Source organism: Pinus tabuliformis, chromosome J, assembly GCF_031772625.1.
Source record: "Pinus tabuliformis cultivar Carrire ecotype Pingquan chromosome J, CPIR1, whole genome shotgun sequence".
In the NCBI taxonomy this organism is placed as follows: Eukaryota; Viridiplantae; Streptophyta; class Pinopsida; order Pinales; family Pinaceae; genus Pinus; species Pinus tabuliformis.
The window spans coordinates 1541926296-1541942978 of NC_142295.1; positions in this window are offsets into that span (position 1 = coordinate 1541926296).

Sequence of the window (16683 nt, forward strand, 5' to 3'; positions counted from 1 at the left end):
TATCTTGAAAAAATATCAAGGTTGGTTTTACAAATATCTCAAACTGTTTTACATTAATAGAACTTAAATAAAGGACACTCAAAACAATGAATCTATTTGGAACTATATTTATGGATTGATGGTGACAAAGAAGAGAAATTCGAATTTGATAGCAACTCTTAATTGATGATGAGGCTTCCAAGTCACTAACTTAGTCCTTCCTTTGTGTATTCTGCCCCATAAATTATGCAAAATTAGGGTCTAGTGATACCTTTGTATATCTCAATCCGAGATATATATGTAAATAATGAAAGAGGTTATTGTAGATAAGTATGTTATTGAGATAAATCTCTTTTAGTTTCCAAAAATTCAACTCCAGTTGTTCACAATATCCTCTGCAAAAATATGTCAAAAACAGGGCTTTGCACAGTCCGAAAAATAGGTTGTGAAGATATGCATTTATCTCCCTTTTTGTAATACCTGTGTAAAAACTGAGATATTTTTTATTAAGATTGGCCCTTTAGGAACACAAACCTCCTCTAATTTCTCAAAATACATCATGGATTGGCCACAATAGTTTCTGTAAAATTATGACTTAAACAGGAAATTTCTGGAAAATGTACCATTCCTGCTCTGATTTCATCTTTTAACTGTTTTTACCTTTACTTTGGATAAACTTCATTGTTGCTGGAGAAAGTGTCTCTGTTAACCCTTACTGCCTCCATGTTTACTTTTACTATTTACCTTGATTGCTTTGTTTTTTCATCTATCTTCACTTTGATTTTTCAATCTGATACACTTTTACTGCTACTCTTTCATCTGATACACTTTTACTGATACTCTTTCATCTAATACACTTTTACTTTGATGACCTGTCAATATCCTTTACCGTACATTTTAACTTTTTACTGTGTATTTCAACAGTAAATCATTTAGTTTTTTATATATACCATCATATGGTAATGGATATTGATCAACTTTCTGTATGTTTGATTTGTTTGTCTTTTGACTGTATGCTTTGTCTGGTTCCTTTGTTTTAATAGTCAATGTCTATGTGTGAATGATTTATTTCTCTGTTCTGTGTATAACTATTTTCTTCTTCTGACTGAAGGTTTTTAAATAGTTTTCCTTTCGAGTCTTGGAGTAAATAAGTTTTGTGACTAGTATCAAAACTGTATTATCCAAGCTCTGGTCTTCTGCTAATTTTCTGCAAAATACAACAATTTGTTAATAAAACACTGGTCTGCGAGGAGGTGACCAGAGGTTGTACTGAAACTGGGAAGAACTGTGGACAGAGTTCAGAAGGTGTTTGGGAGGGAATACATGGTGAAATCATGTCTCATAGGCTTAGGGTGGCGCCGGAAGGGTTTGATAGGTTTCGCTGTGTAACTGAGTAAAAGGCATGAAAATGAGGATTTTCAGGTTTTAACGGGTAATGGGTAAATTAGTGCAAAATTTTGTATTATGAACAGCGAGTGGTTTCGGGTTTAGTGGGGAGGTGACATCAGAGGCCATCGCAACACTTTTATGGAGGAGGCGGTATTTTGGCAAGGTCACCCGATCTATGTTAGCGCTTAACACGTAGCAGATGGGGGCTCTAGAAATACCAATTTATTGGGTGGGTAAAGGTCAGACATCGGGTGAACTCGATATTGCTGTGTACCATTGGATTTGGGTGTTGATGATCGGACGGTAGTCAGGTGACAAATTTGCATGGATGAAATGGGTAGAGGTTTCGGGGGGGGGGCAGAGCTTTAATCTGTGGCGGTTTGGGATTATTTATGAGTTAAACATGGGATTAAATGGTCAGACGGGGTTTAATGAAGGGATTATCTTAACTTTACCGAGAAGTGGTGAGTTAAGAGGGTTTTTTTGGGGGTATGGGATAAAAGTATAGTTTATAATTAAACTAAGGGTTGGGGTATTATATATGAGATTTATTTATATATGGGAAAATGTATATCGAGAACTATATTATTATGTTAAAAATTAATATGAAATGAAATGAGCAGAGTGAACATACCACTAAGAATAATGTAATATTTGTGCATTTTCTTCACATACACTTATACTTAGGATAAAATCTTTTTGCGGGTATTTTGAATGAAATGGAATTTAACATGGGGTTGTTTAATTTTCATAGGAAAATGGAGTTTAACCTTAGGAAAAGGGGTTTTATTAGGTTAATGAAGGGAAATGACTTTTATGAAGAGAATTATAACACTTGATGTCCATAAGTCACTAAGCCGAGGGTCCGTGTAGAAATTCTCACTGTAGATCAACAGATTATGCAATATACTAAAACACAATACAAGATCTACTTCTACAGCACTTTGCGAAAGCTCAATCGAATTGAGAAAGATCAAGAGAACACATATAAATGAGAATGAGAAATCAATCACACATAACACAGAAGAAATAACCCGGGGAAAGCCTCAGCCTAAAACCCCAATCTCTGTATTATCATACAAGTGGAAATATTGTTCAAGTTACAAAAAGAATCAGCTCTCAAGCTATCCTGCTCTCTCTACAATCAATCAATACATCTCACAGACTAAATAGACATAGTATATGTCCTCCTCAAGCCCTCCAAGCCTCCTATTTCCTTGCGCATTTTTTCTTGGGGTCCAGTGAAGCCACATGTGTGAATTGGCCTCATCACACTCACAAAACTTGAAGAAGTAACTACACAATCCTCAAGGAAAGAATTCCTTCTGCATGCAAGGAATATTCACAATGGAATATTTTAGCAACTGATAGTACACTGCCCCTCCATCTGATCTCAACTGGGTCTTTGTCTGAACTGACATGCATGAGTTATTTATGAGAGAATATTCAGTTATCTGAAGTGCAACAGTTACATTCATGCAAGCATTAACTAATTGAACTTACATTAATTCAACAAACTGTTTGAATTAATCTAACTGTACTTGACTCAGTTAATTGAGCCAACTAATTACAACTCAATATTACAACTCATCCTTATCTCTTTAACTGATGGATAAATTCCTCAATTAATGGAGAAATTGTTGCATGTCCCCACTATTTTAGTTTAGGGACTGACTAAAATAGAAAGGTATCCCAAAATTCTATTTATGGAATGTTATTTTTAGCACTTCCATTTTTTTATTCCTTGTTGCTATATTCAACACTAGATGAACTGCTATTTATAGCATTCTTGTTGCTATTTTCAACACTCCCTCTCAACAAGAAAGGGATTATCAGTAACCCCAATCCTGTTTCTGTGGAACTCGAACTTGCATTTTGACAATGCCTTAGTCAAATATCTGCATCCTGTTCCTCGGTCGAAACATACAGCAACAACATGATCCTCTTGACCACACAGTCTCGAAGATGGTGATACTAAATATCTATGTGCTTGGACCTGTCACGAAAAACTGGATTCTCAAAGAGTTTGATACAACTCTGGTTATCACAATAGATCACTGTAGGATCCATCCTCTGACCAAACAATCCCACTAGAATCTTCCGCATCCAAATGGCCTCACATGCAGCTTGAATAGCAGCCATGTGTTCAGCCTCTGCTGAGCTAAGTGAAACTGATCTCTGTTTCCTGCTGTACCAGGAAACTGTAGCTAAACCAAGGTTGAAGATTCCTCCAGAAGTGCTCTTCCGGTCTGATGGAATCATTGCCCAATCCACATCTGTGAAGCCATGAAGCTTCACTCCCTCTGTCCGTCTGTACCACAATCTGAACTGAGATGTGCCTCTGAGGTATCTTAGCACATGCTTCGTTGCCTTCCAAAACAACTTGGTAGGCTAAACCATAGCTTGACTTAGCTGGTTCATCGCAAAGCTTAAGTCAGGTCGTGTGTTCACCAGATACATAAATGAACCCACCAGCTACCGATAAACAGTAGCAGCTACTACCTCACTTGAAGTAGCATCCTCCTTCCTCCAGTTCCCATCTAGAGTAGTCTGCATGGGCTTGCACTTCTCCATGTGAAGGCGCCTGAGTATCTCATTGGCATAATTACCTTGAGACACAAATACTTCCCCATCTTTCTGCCACACCTCCATGCCTAGAAAGTAGTGCATAAGGCCCATGTCCTTCATCTCGAACTCTATTGCAAGGTCCTCCTTGCAAGACTGTATCAGCTGATCATCACCTGTCAAAATCAGATCACCGACTTAAAGAACAATGATCAATGGTTTACCTTCTACCATGAGGTGGTAAAGGTTCGCATCTGCTTCACTCTTGGTGAAGTCCAAACCAACAAAATAGATGTCGATCTTGGTGTACCAAGCACGGGGTGCTTGTTTCATCCCATACAAAGCCCTCTTGAGTCGGCACACATGCGACTCACGATCAAAGGTCTTGAAACCCTCTGGCTACTCAATGTACACCTCCTCCTCAATCTTTCCATTGAGGAATGTTGTCTTCACGTCCATCTGGTGGATCTTCCACCCCATTTGAGCCGATAGTGCCAATATCGATCTAATCGATGAGTACCTTGCTATGTGAGAAAAAGTCTCATCGTAGTCGATCCCCTCAACCTGTGAGAAACCCTGGGCAACAAACCTTGCCTTATGTTTCTCAACACTGCCATCAGCTGCCTGCTTTATCTTGTAAAGCCATCTGAAACTCACCATTGACTTGCCCTGAGGCCTTGGGACAACATCCCACACACTATTTCGAATGATAGAGTCGTACTCCTCTACCATTGCATCAACCCAAACTGGTTACTGCATTGCCTCCTTGAATGAAGAAGGTTCAGTATCTACACACTCCCCAACCAGGGCCATGTACCCAGTGTACCGCTTGAGTGACCTCCTCTGTTTTTGGTGAGAAGATGGCTGTCCCACATTCTCTCGCGCATCTAGCATCAACCTGTCAGCTTCCCTTGAGCATTTCTGCCCATCTTTAGGGGTATCAACATGAGTGGATGTCTCCACTCTCGGATCCTCTGCATGGGGCTGCTCCACATCAATCTGAGGCTTCTCCCCCTTAGGAACTGAAAGTTCCTCCTCTGCATGCAACTTGAGCTCCCTCTCAAGTGACACTTGCATGGATTTATGCTCATCAAACTTCAAATCCTTGCATACCACAGTCCTCTGAGTGGAAGGCAGGTACACCCGATAGTTCTGGGGTGTATCTGTTTACCCCACAAGTATTCCCAACTCAGCTGTTGGGTCTAGTTTCTTCCTAGCATCTTTGGTCACATGGCAGTAAACTGATGATCCAAAGATTCGGAAGTGACTTACATTAGGTCGCTTCCTAGAATAGGCCTCCATAGGTGTCTTCATTCCCATTATATGGTGCGGGCTTCTGTTTTGCAATTATACTGTTGTATTGCATGCCTCAGCCCACAAATGTAGTGGTAGGCTTTGGTCATGCAACATTGCTTGAGCTGTTCCCACAATAGATCTGTTATTCCTTTTAGCCACCCCATTCTGCTGTGGGTTATGGGGAGCCGTCAGTTCCCGTTTAATTCCTTCTGCAGTGTAGAAGTCTTTAAACTGTTGGGAGACATACTCTCCACCATTGTCGCTACACAAGGCTTTTATTTTCTTTCCATATTCTTTCTCTGCTAAGGCTTTAAACTCACAAAACCTCAAGAAGGTATGATCCTTCTTTTGCATAAATTAGATCCAACATCTACAAGAAAAATCATCAATAAAAATAACATAGTACCTTTGTTTAGCGGTGGAGGCTGTAGAGAAAGGTCCAAAAACATCTGAGTGAACTCGCTCTAGGATTGTTTAAGCTCTATTGTCTTGATCTAGAAAGGAAGATTTTGCATACTTACCCAAGGTACAACCTTTGCATGTAGTTGTCTACTCAAGTTTTCCCTTGGGTAATCCGGTAGAAATCTGCTGCATGATCTTCAGGGCTCCATGGTGCAAGTGGCACAGTCTTCTATGCCATAGCTCGCCAACATCTTGGCTCTTCACCATCTCAGCTTTGGAACTCAAAGCAGCACAACCATCTACCTCCAACTTGTAGAGATTCTTAAAACGAATCCCTAATCGCTTTGTCTGTCCAGTACTGATATGCCTCAGGAATACCTTTCCTTTACTAAAGACTACATCATAACCTTTATCTTCTAGCATAGCGACAGACACAAGATTCTTCTTCAGACCTGGTACATACTTTACATCAGTCAGGGTGAGGGGAGCTCCATGCTCCCTTTGAAACACAACTGTACCTTCACCTGAAACATGGTACTTTCCATCATCGCCCATCTCGATCCGCATCTGGAGATCCTTCTCCTCCAAGGTACTGAAAAGATTCTTGTCACCTGACATGTGGAATGAAGCTCCATTATCCAGGTACCACACACATCCCACCATGGATGAAACCATGCATGTGATAAGCGATAAATCCAGCTCAAACTATGAGGCCAGTGCCTCACCATCAGATCCCTTCGAGGAACCCTTCTTGGATTTCTTTTGTGGACAATTCGTAGCATAATGGCCCACTTCATGATAATGAAAGCATCACACTTTCTATATGTCAATCCTCTTCCCACCATGGGAAGAACCAGATTTGGGATGGGATGCCTTCCCTTTCCCTTTCCTCGCCTTACTCGCTAAGGCTAGATTTTCCTCATCATCTTGCTTCGATGAGGATCCATCTCTGGTGCTTCTTCTTATTTCCTCCTGCATCAGATCTGACCAAATTCGTTTCCAATCTGGCAGTTTTTCTCTTCCATTAACCAAGTCTTGGTAGCTATGCTAGCTCTTAGGAAGACCGAGGAGCACAAGACTCACCATGTCATCATCAACAGTCATGATCCCCGCACTTCCAAGCTCATCCCTGCAGGTGGTGAGCTTTTTCAGATATGTAGAGATCGTGTCTCCCTTTTCACACTTGATCTTACGAAGCTTGTCTTTCAGCACCAGCTTCCTCTCATCGCTGCTGTTCTGATCTAAACCTTTCAATGTTTTCCACATCGAAAATGGTGTCTCCTTCCCATGGAGGCTCGAGACAATGTGGTCTCGAACTCCCTCCAGGAGGATTCTCCTTGCTCTAGCCACACATTTCTTCCATTCCACCAGTTGAGTAGCATCAGTCGGCTTGGGGACTTCTTGATCAGTGAAATCCTTTAGAGCATTATCCTTTAATACTGCCTCCATGCGATCCTTCCAGGCTATATAATTCGAGCTGCCATCAAGGGCATACTCGAGTCTTAAACTGCTGAATGCCATTGGTGAAATTGAGATGTGATAAGAACTCAATTTCTATATTTAGTAACCACAAACTTCGAACTCCTCCTTCTTGTATATTGTTCTTCGCCTTGATCACTTTTTCTCTGATACCATGTATAAATTCCCACTGTAGATCAATAGATTATGCAATATACTAAACTACAATACAAGATCTACTTCTACAACACTTTGCGGAAGCTTAATCGAATTGAGAAAGATAAAGAAAACACATATAACTAAGAATGAGAAATCAATCACACATAACACAGAAGAAATAACCTGGGGAAAGCCTCAGCCTAAAACCCCAATCTTTGTATTATAATACAACTGGAAATCTTGTTCAAGTTACAAAAAAAATCAGCTCTCAAGCTATCCTGCTCTCTCTGCAATTAAACAATACAACTCATAGATTGAATAGACATAGTATACGTCCTCCTCAAGCCCTCCAAGCCTCCTATTTCCTTGCGTAGTTTCTCTTGGGGTCTAGTGAAGCCACATGTGTGAATTGGGCTCATCACACTCACAAAACCTGAAGAAGTAACTATGCAATCCTAAAGAAAATAATTCCTTCTGCATGCAAGGAATATTCACAATGGAATATTCTAGCAATTGATAGTACATTGCCCCTCCATATGATCTCAACTGGGTTTTTGTCTAAACTGACATGCATGAGTTATTTATGAGAGAATATTCAGTTATCTGAAGTGCAACAGTTACATGCATGCAAGCATTAACTAACTGAACTTACATTAATTCAACAAACTGTTTGAATTAATGTAACTGGACTTGACTCAGTTAACTGAGCCAACTAATTACAACTCAATATTACAACTCATCCTTGTCTCTTTAACTAATGGATAAATTCCTCAATTAATGGAGAAACTGTTGCATGTCCCCACATAGACTTCATGTTTGATTTTCCTTAACTAATTAGCTCAAGATGAATTAATTAATTATTTTACAAACAACTGCTAAGATCAAATTCAAATTTTACTTCACTATTTTAGTTTAGGGACTGACTAAAATAGGAAGGTATCCCAAAATGCTATTTATAGGATGCTATTTTTAGCACTTCCATTTTTTATTCCTTGTTTCTATGTTCAACACTGGATGAATTGCTATTTATAATAGTGCTATTTTAGCATTTCTTGTTGCTATTTTCAACAGTTGGGTCCCAGCAAAAGTCAGAGAAATTCTTTGAGCCTTTATGAATTGAAGGATTTTTAGCACTAGAACATACTTGTGGATGGGGAAATTAGTAAGTATAGGGATGAAATGAATGAGGGGAAGTCAATTAAATCAACTTGTAAACCTATGTTTTTGCTTTCTTAATTTCTCATGCACATTGAAACATATGATTAAGCATGATAAATGTGCTTTTGTCCAATCAACTTTATACTTTAGCAACCTTTCTTCTACTTACCCATTACTTACCCTAACATTTTTTTTCTTCACTTATTTGGGTGCATTTAGGCTAGCAGACCCTTATCATTCTTTTTTCTTTTGAAAAGTAAACTATCTAATTCTAACCTTATATCTTCCAAGGGCTCAGATTAATCTGATGAGCCCGTTTTATTTTCTCTACCTATCTAATGATCTGTCAAGATTAAGCTGTTTGGTTAGATTTTATTCTCTAACTATAAACATAAAATTCAAAGCATGAAATAGTCAAGATTAAGCAGTATTACTACCATGGGTTGTGGCATGTATGGCAAGCTGCACACAACCATTATTTAAGACAGTAAAGCAGTAAAATAGTAGTGGCATTTAGAATTGCACACTTTCATGATCTGTTTTTGTTTTAGGGGTTCATATATTTTCAATTTTTGATCTTTTCTTATTCTTTTTGTCCTTTGATATTTCTTTTAGGACATATCCTCTTTACATTTTTTAATTTGGGAATACATTTGTAGAAAGCAAAGATATGTACAATATTACAACACTAACCATAGCCAATTCAAAATTATGAATCCTATTATTATAGGACCCTAAAAGTGGCTCCACATGGGGATGGAATCTCCTTGTGAGAGGTCAAGAACACCGGCGAGTATTAGGCTAATCCATTGGGACAATCCCCAAACATGTATATGTTTTGTTGTATAATCTCTGTGACTGAAACTCTTGAACTGAAAGTACACCCTTTTCTGCAAATTGAAATATGATCTGAAACTGAAAGAAGGTACTGCAATTCTCAAACCAAACTAATAGATCATCAAGACCTTTAGGACCTTCTTTCTGGGTTTCAACTTTTAATGAATTATTTCATAACTTGCTGAAAACTGAAAACTAAAATAAACTGAATTCCTACCTACATACTCTAATTAGCTGTTTAACTGCTGGTTAGGTAAAATTAAACAGCCAATGCAACCATTCAAGCATTATGTAATTTGATGTATTTTGTTGCATTTGCTTGTTTGTGATCAAAACTGAGATTCTAAAACCAATTATAACCTTGTCAACAAATGAGAAGATAAGGAAATACTTGATTTCCTTTGTTGACTCTAGAAACTGTACAAAAGGATCTTCCAAGACATATACACTAATGTTTAACTGATTTAAGCAAATGTACAATTGTTCTGGATGGACTCCATGCCATGAAAGTGAAATGTCATTTTCATCTTTATCACCCTGCAGATTTTCAGATAAGCTTTGTGATGATATTTCTACCCCGTGGAAGGATTGCTGCAACCTATTACATATGGGTTTTAATGGGACTTCATGGATTTCTGCATGCTATTCATCCTTTTCTTTGGAGATATTATACCATATTTCCGTTAAAAACTGAAATTATTCAAAACATAGTGGTATAGAACTTTCCTATGTCATCTGATCAAACGTCTCAATAGAATTTGATAACTACACTTGTGAAACTGAAGAATCTTGATTAAGATTTTCATTGTCTTCTTTGTTGTCAATATCAATACCTAAAGACTGTTGATTTTTGATTGCTTTAAAGTTTTCTTTGATGAACTGAAATGAAGCAAAACAAAGAGGCAAAGAAGCTTCACTTATTTCCAAATTTTCTGCTCTTTCTTCCTCACTTTCATAGCTGATATGAATAAGATGATCACTGTTTTCAAGCTGCTGAAACTGAATTTCTTTATTTCCCAAACTAGTTTCTGATTGCTCTGTAAAGTTAGTTTGGATTTGAAGAACATAATTATCATCATACTGATCATATTTAGGCAAATCATTAAAAGAAGTAATGTCATCAAACATACACATTAGATCAACATATTGCCTCTCCACATATTGCTCTATAAATCTATCTTCTGATCTATGGTAGTTGGAATTAGCAGGAATTTTTTCATGGCTATCAGCCTCTTCTTTTTGCGAAATAAATATGTGATGGTGATTTTGAACAAAAAATTTATCTTTCATGATGATCTTCTGTATCCTTTCCTCTATTTTTCTCACCAAAATGTAGAGTTTTACCTCTGCAATGTTGTTCTTCTCCACTCCTACTTTCAACTTTTCTCTTCTAATTTGTAGATTAACTTCTACATCTGCTGCAATGTTCTGCATCTATTCCAGTTTTGAGGGGTTTCTTTCTCTTAACTGAAATTATATCTCTGGATCAAATGCTTTTGGATAATGCAAGAGAGCTGAATCAGGAGGAGGTCTTATATTTGATGGCATTGAATAATATATTTGATTAAATCTGTCAGAAAATTGTTGTATTTAATTTGGCTATCTTTTAACTGATTATATTCTTATATGATCACAAAAAGATTGACTTTGATTATCCATCTATCAAGGAAAAATTTGACAAACTGTTGGAAATTTGAGATGCTTGCAATAGGTAGATTCTTGAACCAACTCTTTACTCTACTTTGCAAAGAGAGAGCAAAAAGTCTGATTCTAACATCATCTTCATCAATCTCAAATAAGTCCAGATAATTCTAAAAACCTTGAATATGTTTTTGGGTAGTGATTTTACCATTTTCTCCATCAAAACTGGGGAGATATTTGTGATAGTTATCAGGGAAATCATGGAGTATAGGAGGTAACATGAGGGGCTTATATCTATCAGGAACTTTACAAGGTACAAGAATATGTACAGGGATTGTATGATTAGTCTTAATTGTTTGATGCTCCTCAATCGGAAAATGATCATCATAAGATTTAGAAGAAATCTGCTTAAATGGATAAAGAGGATATATATTTACAATTTTCAAAGGAAAATAATAAAAAATTATTCAAAGATCTTCTCTAAAAAACAATATATATTGAAAAACTTTCTTGATGAGAAAGAACATAATGTATTGGATAACAATCCAAGTTAAAAGCCTGATCTTTTCATATTGTTATTTCAGGTTCATTCCTCTAGTGGAGTCTTGACTGTGAAATTGATTTAGAGTCGCCAAGTGGATGATTTTAACCTTTATGTGTCTGATCACTGTCCACCATCATAGATCAGATCTAAACCTGTAAAATATTTCTGAAGAAAATGCTAGTCCTCCCCAGTATGGTCGCCATTATGTTATCACTCAGTATTTTCTCAATGTTAAATAAAGAAATCACCGAGGTAACTACAAACCACTTTTGGAGATCAGGACCTAGCCTTCCTGATGCTCAGAGAGGGCTCTCTCTTTATAATTTAAATTTGTTTTAGTTATGTGATTTTAGGCTAGTTATGAATGTTCAAGATGTTTTTGATTTGTATTTGTGGTTGTGTGGTGGGATTTGCTTAGAAATATGGATAAAATGATGTCTTTTAGACCAATGGGTTATGGAGTCAAACAACAAGGAAGCAAAACTGGATTAACTCACTAAAGAGAACTTTCAAAGTGCAAGATAGCAAAGTGTTTTTCAGATCTTTGAGACAGAGGGGTGAAAGGGTTTCAGTCAGGGTGAGAGAGAAGTTAAGGGTTCTCAGACGTGGATAATGAATTAGGAATGAAGGGGTAATCAAAATCAAAGGGCAATTAAGAATCCTTTAACCTGGATATTCATGAAATCAATCTAAACCAAAGAGAAATTAAGAATTCTTTAATTTAAATATCAGAAGAAAACATTCAAATGCATAACTGTTAAGACAAAGTGTAATTAAACAAGTTCTGAAATATTATTCCAGTTATAACATTTAGATTGAAAAAAACATTAAATATTATGAATAACTTGAGAAAAATGACAACAACACATGAGAATACTTGTCTAAAATTCGCTTAACATATGAATCCTTTGAAATGTCTGATCTTTATTCATCAATTCAGCTTGCTGGCTCAGCAAATGATACAATAACCTTCTGGGTTTTCTGATAAAAAAGTCTATAGAAATGTCTAATAGAATCCACCTAAAATACTTCAAATAAAGAAGTATTTATACAAATTCTAAACTGAAATATCTTGAAAAAATATCAAGGTTGGTTTTACAAATATCTCAAACAGTTTTACGTTAATAGAACTTAAATAAAGGACACTCAAAACTAATGAATCTATTTGGCACTATATTATGGATTGATGGTGACAAAGAATAGAAATTCAAATTTTATAGCAACTCTTAATTGATGATGAGGCTTGCAAGTCACTAACTAAGTCCTTCCTTTGTGCATTCTGCCCCAGAAAGTATGCAAACTTAGGGTCCAGTGATACCTTTGTATATCTCAATCCGAGATAGATATGTAAAAAATTAAAGAGGTTATTGTAGATACGTATGTTGTTGAGATAAACCTCTTTCAGTTTCCAAAAATTCAACTCCAGCTGTTCACAATATTCTTTTCAAAAAGATGTCAAAAGCAGGACTTTAGACAGTCCGAAAAATAGGCTGTGAGTTTATGCATGTATCTCCCTTTATGTAATACCCGTGTAAAAAATGAGATAGGGTTTTGTAGATTGGTCCTTTAGGAACACAAACCTCCTCCATTTTCTCAAAATTCATCTTGTATTGGCCACAATAGTTTCTCCAAAATTATGACTTAAACAGGAAATTTCTGGAAAATGTACCATTCCTGCTTTGATTTCATCGTTTAACCTTAATTTTATTTTAATTGTTTTTACCTTTACTTTGGATAAAATTCATTGTTGCTGGTGAAAGTGCCTTCATCTTTATTTAACCCTTATTGCCTCCATGTTTCTTTTACTGTTTACCTTGACTGCTCTGTTTTTTCATCTATCTTCACTTTGATTTTTCAATATGATACACTTTTACTAAAACTTTTTCATCTGATACACTTTTACTGATACTCTTTCATCTGATACACTTTTACTTTGATGACCTGTAAATATCCTTTACTGTGTTTTTACTTTTACTGTACATTTTAACTTTTTACGATGTATTTAAACAGTAAATCATTTAGTTTTTTATATGAATCAACATATGGTAATGGATATTGATCAACTTTATGTATGTTTGATCTGTTTGTCTTTTGACTGTATGCTCTGTATGGTTCCTTTTCTTTAACAATCAATGTATCTGTGTGAATGATTTATTTCTTTGTTCTGTGTATAATTGTTTTCTTCTTCTAAATGAAGGTTTTTAAATAGATTTCCTTTCGAGTCTTTGAGTAAACAAGTTTTTTGACTAGTATCAAAACTGTTTTATCCAAGCTCTCGTCCTCTGCTAATTACCTGTAAAATACAACAATTTGTTAATAAAACACAGGTCTGTGAGGAGGTGATCGGAGGCCGTACTGAAACTAGGAAGAACTGTGGACAGAGTCCGGAAGGTGTTCGGGAGGGAATCCATGGTGAAATCATGTCTCAGAGGCTCAGGGTGGCATCAGAAGGGTTTGATAGGTTTCGCTGTGTAACTGAGTAAAAGGCATGAAAATGAGGGTTTTCAGGGTTTTAACAGGTAATGGGTAAATTGGCGTGGAATTTTATATTATGAACAGTGAGTGGTTTCGGGTTTAGTGGGGAGGCGATATTGGAGGCCATCGCATTGCTTTTATGGAGGAGGCTGTATTTTGTCGAGGTCTGTCGATCTATGTTAGCGCTTGACATGTAGCAGATGGGGGCTCAGGAAATACTACTTTATTGGGTGGGTAAAGGTCGGACATCATGTGAACCCGATATGGCCGTGGAACGTTGGATTTGGGTGTTGACGATCGGACGACAGTTGGGTGACAAATTTGCACGGATGAAATGGGTAGAGGTTTCGGGGGGCCTGGAGCTTTAATCCGTGGCGGTTTGGGATTATTTATGAGTTAAACACGGGATTAAATGATTAGATAGGGTTTAATGAAGAGATTATATTAACTTTATCGAGAAGTGGTGAGTTAAGAGGGTTTTGTCGGGGGTATGGGATAAAAGTATAGTTTGTCGGGGGTATGGGATAAAAGTATAGTTTATAATTAAACTAAGGGTTGGGGTATTATATACGTGATTTATTTAAATATGGGAAGATGTATATTGGGAGCTATATTATTATGTTAAAAGTTAATATGAAATGAAATGAGCGGAGTGAATATACCACTAAGAATAATGTAATATTTGTGCATTTTCTTCACATACACTTATACTTAGGATAAAATCTTTTTGTTGGTATTCTGAATGAAATGGAATTTAACATGGGGTTGTTTAATTTTCATAGGCAAATTGAGTTTAACCTTAGGAAAAGGGGTTTTATTAGAGTAATGAAGGGAATTCTAACACTTCATGTCCATAAGTCACTAAGCCGAGGGTCCAGTCCCACCAAAAGTCAGAGAAATGCTTTGAGCCTTTATGACTTGAAGGATTTTTAGTACTAGAACATACTTGTGGATGGAGAAATTAGTAAGTATAGGGATGAAATGAATGAGGGGAAGTCAATTAAATCAACTTTTAAACCTCTATTTTTTCTTTCTTAATTGCTCATGCACATTGAAACATATGATTAAGCATGATCAATGTGCTTTTGTCCAATCAACTTTATACTTCAACAACCTTTCTTCTACTTACCCATTACTTACCCTAACATATTTTTTCTTCACTTATTTGGGTGCATTTAGGCTAGCAGACCCTTATCATTATTTTTTCTTTTGAAAAGTAAACTATCTAATTCTAACCTTATATCTTCCAAGGGCTCAGATTAAGCTGATGAGCCCATTTTATTTTCTCTACCTATCTAATGATCTGCCAAGATTAAGCTGTTTGGTCAGATTTTTTTCTCTAACTATAAACATAAAATTCAAAGCATGAAATAGTCAAGATTAAGTAGTTTGACTACCATGGGTTGTGGCATGTATGACAAGCTGCACACAACCATTATTTAAGACAGTAAAACATTAAAATAGTAGTGGCATTTAGACTTGCACACTTTCAGGATCTGTTTTTGTTTTTGGGATTCATATATTTTCATTTTTTGATATTTTCTTATTCCTTTTGTCTTTTGATATTTCTTTTAGGACATATCTTCTTTACATTTTTTTAATTTGGGAATACGTTTTCAGAAAGCAAAGGTATGTACAATATTACAATACTAACCATAGTCAATTCAAAATTATGAATCCTATTATTATAGGACCCTAACAGTGGCTCCACATGGGGATGACATCTCCTTGTGAGATGTCAAGAACATCGTTGACTAGTAGCCTGATCCATTGGGCCAATCCCAAACATGTATATGCTTTGTTGTATAATCTCTGTGACTGAAACTCTTGAACTGAAAATACACCCTTTTCTACAAACTGAAATCTGATTTGAAACTGAAAGAAGGTACTGCAATTCTCAAACCAAACTAATAGATCATTAAGATCTTTAGGACCTTCTTTCTGGGCTTCAACTTCTAATGAATTATTTCATAACTTGCTAAAAACTGAAAACTAAAATAAATTGAATTCCTACCTACTTACTCTAATCAGCTGTTCAACTGCTGGTTAGGTAAAATGAAACAGCCAATGCAACCATTCAAGCATTATGTAATTTGATGTATTTTGCTTCATTTGCTTGTTTGTGATCAAAACTGTGATTCTAAAACCAATTATAACCTTTTCAACAAATGAGAAGATAAGGAAATAATTGATTTCCTTTGTTGACTCTAGAAACTATACAAAAGGATCTTCCAAGATATATACATTAATGTTTAACTGATCTAAGCAGTTGTACAATTGTTCTGGATGGCCTCCATTCCATGAAAGTGAAATGTCATTTTCATCTTTACCACCCTACAAATTTTCAAATAAGCTTTGTGATGATATTTCTACCCTATGGAAGGATTGCTGCAACCTATTACATATGGGTTTTAATGGGACTTCATGGATTTTTGCATGTTGTTCATCCTTTTCTTTGGATATATTATACCATATTTCCTTTAAAAATTGAAATGATTCAGAACATAGTGGTATAGAATTTTCCCGTGTCATCTGTTCAAACATCTCAATAGAATTCGATAACTGCACTTGTGAAATTGAAGAATCCTGATTAAGATTTTCATTGTCTTCTTTGTTGTCAATTTCAATACCTAAAAAATGATGTTTTTTTATTGATTTAAAGTTTTCTCTGATGATCTGAAATGAAGCAAAACAAAGAGGCAAAGAAGCTTCACTTATTTCCAAATTTTGTACTCTTTCTTCCTCACTTTCATAGCTGATATGAATAAGATGATCACTGT